Below are 9,938 nucleotides of genomic sequence, written 5' to 3'. Positions count from 1 at the left end.
TTGAATACTCATCCTAGTTGGCCAATGTTCTCCCAAACCTAATTTCTTAAAAATAGAATATGGCATCAAATTAATACTAGCACCTAAATCAGCTAAAGCCCTATCAACTATCAATCTACCAATGAGACAAGGAAGAGTAAAACTTCCTGGATCGTTTAATTTCTCGAGCATCTTGTTCTGTAGAATTGCTGAGCATTCTTCATTAAGTGTTACCGTGGCCAACTCTTCCAGCTTCTTCTTGTTTGATAGTAAATCCTTCAGAAATTTGGCGTATTTGGGCATCTGTGGTAAAGCATCAACAAACGGTAAATTTATATGAAGCTGACGAAATAAGGAAAGAAATTTACCAAACTATTCATCGTCCCTGTCTTTCTTCAATCTAGCTAAGTAGGGGAGTGGAGGTATGAATTCTTTCACTGTAGGGGGTTTTTCCACAGTCTCCTCTCGAACTCTACCCTCCTCTTCAATTGTAGCTTTTTCTACATCTTGCTTCCCCTTTTCTTGCAATGTTTTACTGCTCCTTAATGTTACTGCCTTCACCTGCTCTTTAAGATTTGTTTTAGTATTGCTAGGTAGGCTCCCTTGGGGGTCTTTCTGAGAGGAGTCTAGAGATTTGACCCCAATTGATTTTCCAGATTATGGATTAATGCTTGTTGATTTCTTAGTGCTGTCTCGATGGATAGAAACTGAGATTCTGTGGTTTGAATGAATTTGGTCATCAACTCCTCAAGGTTTTACTTCTTTCCAGCTGGAGATGGTGGTTGAGGTGGAGCTTGTTGAAACCCTGAGGGTGTGTTGTTCCGCATTGGTTGTTGGTTGTCATTCCATGGTGGGTTTGCATAGTTCCTCCAGCCCAGATTATTCATGCCATTATAATTTTGGTACGGTGGTCTGTTTCCTATCACATTGGCATGTTCTTCCTGAGTAGCTCAACATTCATGATTAGGGTGGCCTTCTCCACAAACATCACATCTCATCACTGGAGCAACTGGATGGTTAACAGATAAACCATCAATCTTTTTTCCTAAGGCTTCAACTTGCATTGCCAAGGATGTTACCGCATAAAGACTATAGATCCCCGCAGGTTTTATAGGTTTGGATCAGGTGGAGCTCCACTGATAGCTGTTCATTGCCATTTCTTCAAACAGTTCTTGTGCAGCCCTTAGTGTCTTGCTATTCAGAGTGTCCCCAGCTGCAGCATCTATCATTTGTCTTGTGGCTGGGTTCAAACCATTGTAGAAGGTTTGCACTTGAAGCTAATCAGGAATCCCATGATGTGAGCGCTTTCGCAGCAATTCCTTAAACCTCTCCCACATATCGTATAACGTCTCTGTCTCCAACTGGTAGAAGGAAGATATAACATTCCTCATCTTGGCAGTTTTAGCGGGAGGAAAATATTTTGCCAAAAATTTTTCTGCCATAGCCTCCCATGAAGTAATAAATCCTCGTGGGAGAGAATGTAACCATTGCTTTGCTATGCTCCTGAGAGAAAATGGGAATAGTCTCAAGCGGATTGCTTCATCAGTAGCTCCATTGATCTTAAAAGTATCACAAATTTCTAGAAAATTTGCAATGTGAGCATTGGGGTCTTTGTCTTGCAACCCATCAAATTGGACAAACTGCTGAACCATTTGAATAACATTAGGCTTTATTTCAAAATTTCCCTGCACATCCGAACGGACAATGATAGACTCTGTCCCCGTTAATGATGGACGAGCATAATCGGACATGGTCCTTGGTTGCTCTTTGTTCTTTGTCATTCCTTCCATGTGGGTTTGTGTGTTTTCTCTCTGTGCTAGCAGTCGCCTTTCTTTCTGAATTTTTCACAAAGTTCTTTCGATCTCTGGGTCAAATTCAAATAGTTCTTCAGACAGTGCAGTAGAACAAGTTCTGATCATACATAAAAAAAAAATCAGCTCCTAAAAAGAGTGAAAGCAAAATAGATAAGTCAATTCAGACTAAAGAAATAAATAAAATTAGTAAATACATAATTAAGGGAATCCTAATTAAACAGTTTCCGGCAATGGCGTCAAAAATCTTGATGTTTAAAAATTGAATTACTGGGCAAGTGTACCCGTTGTCAGAGTAATATTATGAAAAATAGAGTACCAAGTGTCGTATCCATAGGGACTGTTATTAAGAATTACTTCCTTAATTGCACAATTGTTAATGAATATAAAAAATAAATTTTGTTGATAAAATTGCTAAAAATAAAAGAATAATAAATTGAAAGGAACAAATTTCTTATAATAATAAATTATAGAAAAGTATGACTAAAGGTATTCAAGGAAATTAGACAAGTATCTAAACTGTAAATCCTCCTAAGTGTCCAAATAACTGAAATTCTTCTTCAACTACTTAGTTCCAAACCCTTATCCCTGCAGGAAATTCTGAATTAAATCAATACCTTTCTCAAGGATAATGATTCCTAACCCTCGATTGATTAATCAAAATCTCTTCCTTAATTAATACCCTTAGGTTGCATTAAGTTCATTATGAATTCCATAATTAGGGTTAATCCTAATATAGAAAACTTACATCTTTCTATCTCTAGAAATACATTCAAGTCTTTTTAATTGAGCAATGTTAATTTTATGTAAGAATTTTAATCAAATTCAAACAAGAAAACAAGATGGAAGAAAATTGATACTACTCAATTAAACCCAAGAGAAAAGAACATGAAATAGCATTAGAAGAATTCCAGAAAATTTTGTCAATTAGGATTCATTACGTCTAGATACTCAAAGGAAAATTAGAACCTAAACATCTTGAAACTAAAATTACAAAATAGATGAATTAAAATGCTTGATCCCATCCTCCTACCGTCTCTGAGTCTTTCGTCTTCAAAGAAAAAGCCTCCCCTAGGTTTAAGTCCAGTCCTCCTTTTATAGGTGTCCTTCAATCCATTCCTGACAAGTACACACTCATGTACACGGCCGTGTATCTAGCCGTGTACATCTCTGGTCTGTGATACTTGGCCTTCACAATCTTTATAGGAAGTACATGCTTATATACATGGTCATGCACCTTGAACGTATATATCTCTGGCTCAAATGATGCATTCCTTGACAACACCAGTGATGTACACGTTCATATACACGGGCATGTATCTGCCCGTGTATATCTCTGGCTGAATATTTTCTTGTTCTTTGTATTCTAGTGAGATACACGACCATATACACGGGCGTATATCTGCCCGTGTATATCTCTGAGTTCTTCTTTCTTCAATTCTCGACATCTTTAAGGTTTTTATATCCTTGATCCTTTTTCCTGAAATATAAATAAAATGAGATTAATTACAATTTCTATCAATGAATAGCTTAAAAACTCTCAATTATCATAATGTAGGATTAAGTATTTAGAGTATTTATAAAAAATGTATGCAATATGAATAGAATGATTGAAATTGAAAGCGTATGGTATATGAATGAATGATGGAAATATGAATGAAATGTTGATTGGAAGTGAAAGCATGTCATATATAAATGAGAAATGAGAATATGATGCGTGGTTATAATGCATGAGTTCACGTAATTTGAAACAGAGTGATTACAATATAAATTATAGCACGTTGAAGGATGTGTTATCATGTATATTGTAATCTATGTATTTTTATATAAATTATGACTCATGAATCATGACATGCTGATTGATAGAAAGGAATGTGAAATGAGAAATGCTGAGAATAAGAAAGAGAATGAGTATAGATAGTACAACGATACACTATAGGTATAGAGTTAAGGGGAAGATTTGGGAAATCTTGAGAAAATGAGGATGATGAATGTTAACAATGAAAAAGGTGCACAATAAATTATTAAAAATATAGATTCACAGGCCACACCCTCATCTCCTGACGAAACTCTTGACTATACATTTGCTAAAAGGGGCTGGGATGGCACACGTGTATCCGTGATGTTGCGGCCAACCAGCAGCTATCTATGCTAGGAAGTCCTCAAGAGATCCTAGGGGCAATTATGATAAAAAGTGTTATAAATGGGATATGATATATAATATGTATGATGATTATATATGTATCATAGCAGATCGATTTATATTGTTATGATACGTGTGTTGTAGTGCATTGACGGGTGTTACTGAGACATATGTATTGTAATATATGAATTGAAATGATATGACATATGTATAATAACATACAGGTCAACATAGAAATATACTTATGATGAGTGAATTGTAGTATGTACTCTAATTGATGATTGTATGATTGTATGTATTTGGATGTGATGGATGTAAATATGGACTGTACCCTGTTAATAATGAATTAGAATAAGATTTTAGGTTATAACTCTAATTACTGGTAATTAATTTATATTAAAAGAAACTTAGTGGGGCAAGAAGTACTCACCCTTACTAATTATTTTCAGGTAATGAAAGAGAAGAAATGGAGATGGTTAATCCGTTCTAAGGTCATACTCGGCAGAGATTGTGGGAAAGAAACTGCTTAGATAAATTTGATTTAATGTAATAAAATCACTTATGTATTTTATTTATTGACAGTGGAAATCTTCTAAGGAGAAATATTGTAAATTCATAAAGTTTATTAATTCGTATTTTCATATTGTACTATTTATTCCAAATATACAAGTTTTTATCAATTTTTTCTTAATCATGTTTTAACAATATAAGTTATAAATGTAAATTATTTATATATTAAAAGAAGGATGTTACAAGTATCGGCTGGTCAAAGATGATACTATTATCGACGGTTAATGGACGACTCACTTGTCAAGTGGGAGAGTGCGAGACAGCTGGGGACTTGACACGTGGTAATAACTGATGGTCATTAAATTGCATTCACTCCTTTGTCTGATTTTAAAGCATATATATATACACATTCCGTTTCCGCAATTGACGTTCTTTGAGTTCTTCGAGCTGGAATGAGAAAAACTGCACAAAGTGTTCTCTGGTTAGTTAACTTGTAGATTTGCGTTTTTAATTTTTTTTTATGAATTTATTTACATGTAGTTTATTTATTAAAAATTTTAATAATTTTTATGTTAGTTATTTAAATGAAATTGAGTTTTTTAATTAGTTGTTAAATAATTGCATTAATGTGATAAAAATTTGTTTAAATAACAAAAATAACGGTTGAATAATAATAATCCGTTAAAGTCATTAAATTTTAATGCATACAACATTAAAACAATTTAATAATGTATATACAAATATGTTTTGTAATTTATCTTGATAATTAACTTTAAATGTACACTTTGTTGTGTTATGCTAGCAAAAAAAAAAATATAGATTGATGCAGTATTGTAAATAAATAGATATTATAAATAAAAATGGTTTATTATAAATTTAATATAAAGTTAAAAAACTATAGTTATTAAAAATCATTGTTAAATACGTAAAAGTAGGAAATTAGTATAGTTAAAAAAATAAAATAATTTTATATAAAATAGAAGAATGTTGTATATATGAAAAAAAAGTGTCAAATTTGTTGTATGTGTATTTAATTTGTTAAATTTTACTAATTTAATTTGTTGTATGTGTATTCAATTTGTTGATGTAGGATGACTAATTTTGTGATAATAGTATATTAAAATGGTCGAATATTCTTGATTAATGAGGGTGTTACTTTGAAGGAAATAATAAAATGATTAAAATTGAACGTGAAATAAGTTTTGAGACATTAAAAGAAAAGATTCATAAAAAATTGCAATTGTCTACTAATAAAGTTATATCTAGATTGATTTCATGGTTTTTAGTAGATTCAATTGGTAGACAATATACATATATAGATATATGTGATGAAGAAGATATTGATTGTATGTTAAGTACTTTTTTACAACAAAATCAGAGGAGTGCAATTGAAGTATATGCAGATATTGCATCTAGTGAAAGTTCTTGTATTCGGGCAGAAGGTGTGAACTTAAATGCCACATTTTTACATGATAATATCTGTGATGATGATGAGCATGAATTAAGATCAGGTATGAGAACATTTTTTGTTTGATAAAAATTGATATTTAATGTGTTATAAGTATGTTTATGTGATAGCAAATTTTATGATTATGTAGAAAGTGAATACCAGGATGAAGATGTTGATGACGACAAAAATGAATGGGATTTTTCAACAGATAGTTCATTAGATACTAATGTGGATGGTCATCTTAATTCAATATTAAATACTCATGAAAATGCACCACATGGAGGTATTATATATTATATAATTTAATTTATATATTTCATGAATAAAGTATATAAATTGGAGGATTTGGTTGTAATGCAGACATGATTGAAACTCCGTTTTGGAATTCAAGTCTGCATTATACTTATATTAATTGGGAACATGCTGATCAAGAAATGAAAAATTTAGATGTTCATGTATATGAATCATGGAGGGAGGGTGATGCTGTATATGTTGGGCAAGTGTTTGAGTCTAAAGAGGAGGTAAAAATGGCTATTAAACATTTTGTAATGAAAACACATCAAAGTTATTTTATGGTTGAATCAAAACGAACTAAGTTGCATGTAAAATGTCCAAACTACACAAGTGGATGCCCCTGGAGAGTAAGAGCAAATTTAGGCAAACTTTATAACAAGTGGAAAATCACAAGATATGGTGGAACACATACATGTGATAATTCAATGATGTTGTTAGACCACAAAAAACTTGATTCAAACTTTATTTGCTCTTGTGTTCTTGGTAAGTTTTTCTAAATTATTTGTTGGTTGTTATTTCGATTTTGTAAAATAAATATATAAAAATGTTATTGAAATTGATATTCGTAAGTGTAGGTATGGTAAAAGAACAACCGTCAGTGCCAATCACATTAATTCAAGAAAGAATTAATGGTCAATTTGGTTATCAAGTTTCTTACAAGAAAGCATGGAAGGCAAAAGAAAAAGCTATCGTAAGAGTTTTTGGTGATTAGGATGAATCGTATGCTACATTACCTACATGGTTAGAGTATATGCAATTACATGCTCTTGGTTCTGTTTATAAGATTGAAACAAATGAGTATGTGAGGGGTCACCAAGTTGATAACAGATTTCAAGTATTTCATCGGTTATTTTGGTCATTCGGATAGTGCATAAGTGCTTTCAAATTTTGCAAACCTTTAATATAGGTTAATGGTACCTTCTTGTATGGTAAGTACCGACAAACTTTATTGATTGCTACCAGTCAAGATGGAAACAATTGTGTCCTTCCAATTACATGTGTGTCTTAGGCCTCCATCTCTCAACCAATGCGGTGATCAAATGTCTATCCAATGGAAAGTTGGCAAGCTGCGCCACTCCAGCAAAGCTAGCCAACTCTAAATGTGATAAAATCTCTGTAGGAACATCATCTAGATCAACTGGTATAAACTGACACTTCCTAACCTTCATCACGGGATGCTCTCGACTATCCCAAATGTGTTCAGACATATATATACTTTGAAAATGCAATAATGATAGATTCTCTAGGCCTGGATTAATTACTAGATCTTGTGAAGAAGATGAAGTCATCTGATAATTTAAAATAAAATATTAGTATTATTAACATATTATTAACAATAACAATAAATTGGTTTGACTCATCTTTTAATTATTTAAATACACAACACTAAATTTAGTTACATAATAAGGTTAAATATGCATAATGGTATGGTATTTAAATAAATTAATATTATGATTACATATTAATATCCAATATTATTTTATTTACATTATTTTGTTATATATTTATATACATGACTAATATTTTATTTTACAATATAATTTCACTTTTGTTTTTAAATTTATAATGACACAACCGTATTATTCCTACGATAATTTATATATTAAAGTTATAATTTATCAAAGTTATAGTAGTTTAATATTTATGTAGAGCAACATATTTATTAACTTATGTAAATAAATTTTAACAACTTTTTTATTAATTGTTACCATTTAATATATCTAACTTAATCAGATTCTTACTTTAATATAATTTCTTTTTAATATGATAACATAAATTTATTTCCTAACCAGAGTTAATATTAATCTAAAAAGCTATAAAATTTTATAAATTATTTTAACTATATTTTTTATTATTACAGATGTCAACTTGTAATTTTTTTTAATAATATGTATAATTATAATTTTATGTAATTAATTTTTTTTAACAAAAGTTACTAATATAAATTTTATTTTACTCTACAACAATCAAATTTTTCTTATATATTTAAAATATAATATGTTTTTATTTTAAAAAAATTCAGTTATTAATTTTTATGAATTCTGAAATAAATTATTTAAATAATTATTTTTTATACAATATTACATATTGATTTTTTCAATTGAACTATATATATATATATATATATATATATATATATATATATTTCATTTTAATTATCATTTAAATTTTCTCTTCATATCAAATTAAAAAATGATTTTATTTTAAATTTTTATCATTAAAAATTTAATAATTTCTAATTTACTTGTAACATTTTTTCATGTACTAGTTACTATTTTTAAAAATTTGTTTACCTAAAATTTTGTTTATTTCTAATAAAAATTATCCTACATTTTAAAGTTTTTTACATTACATTTTTTCCTTTTAATCATGCCCCTAATTAATTTAAACAATAGTAAAGTTTATTAGAAATTTTAATAAATAATTCATCTTTTATTATGCATCTTTTTAAGTAATTATGCATTTTACTATTTTATAAAAATCATATACCATTAATATATTTTATTTAATAATTAAAATAAATATTTCATCTATTTTTACTGACATTAAATACAAAGTTAAATATAATTTACTCAATTAAATCTACATATATACATAAAATTCTAAATTTAATGCTAAACTACCATAATACAATAACATTTAATCAATTTCTAAATCTAATTTCCAATCCAAAATAAAAATTCAGATATTGCAATTTTTTTCTACATAATATTATACAATAAAAATTTAAGGACTCAAATAAAATAAAATAAAAATATATATAAAACTTCCATTCTTCACTAACCTCAGACCAACAAAAATGGACTGGCAGAGGACCAACGAAAGTGGACTGCAATGTATAAAATTTTAAAACATGTAGAAACATAATTTTTTTTTTTACAAATAAAATAAAACTTATTTATTTCATAATGTTATATTTACTTTTGGATGTTTCTAAAAACACTGCAAAATCAAAAACTTGATCAGAAAAATTTCAGACCAACAATGAAAAATTTTCTTAATGCCGGCGTTAACGGAGGGAGGGAAGGAGGAAGGAGAAGAAGAAGCTCGTTCGCGGCACCCGTTTCGACGAAGCCACGTGTCCACACCTCAAATAGTATTGCACCAAATAAGCCGATAGCCTAGTCAATATTTTAGAGCTGATACAGCTACAATTTGAACACGTGTCTATTTTTCTCTCAAACCGTTGATTTCAAATAACTATTGTCGCTAGTGGGATGATACAAATTTATTTTTGACACGTGGCTATACTATCGCATTTATAGGACTAATACTCTTTTTTATTTTTATTTATTTTATTTGTCCAATTTCACGTGTCCGCATATAAAGTTGTATTGGACAATCTGGAATGATAGACTATTTAAAAATTATTAAAAAAAATTACTATCAGCCATGCAGGTGCGAAACAAGTGCTGATCGAATAAAAAATTAGCCAAGATAAGGAATATGTTTTAAAATAAATCCATTTTCAAAATTTGTTTTATAAATAGTATTATTTAAATAAATTTGCCTATTATTTGGTACATAATCAGAATACTCTTATTGTGTGGTGCAGCCTATAACCGATCCCAAGTTACCACAAAAGCCACATCTATGTTCCCACATGTGTGTGGGTTAGTAACTTAGGCTTAGGCCACAAGCTAGTGTGCTAACTAACTCTACATTCTGCCACTCTTGTCAGAAACTTTAAAGATTAAGTTATGTGAAGAACTACCTACCTAATGCATGGATATTCTATAATTTTGGTACA

This window comes from Abrus precatorius, unplaced genomic scaffold (assembly GCF_003935025.1).
Source record: "Abrus precatorius isolate BTA unplaced genomic scaffold, Abrus_2018 Scaffold11, whole genome shotgun sequence".
Classification (NCBI taxonomy): domain Eukaryota; kingdom Viridiplantae; phylum Streptophyta; class Magnoliopsida; order Fabales; family Fabaceae; genus Abrus; species Abrus precatorius.
Note: the sequence above shows the minus strand (reverse complement) of the source record.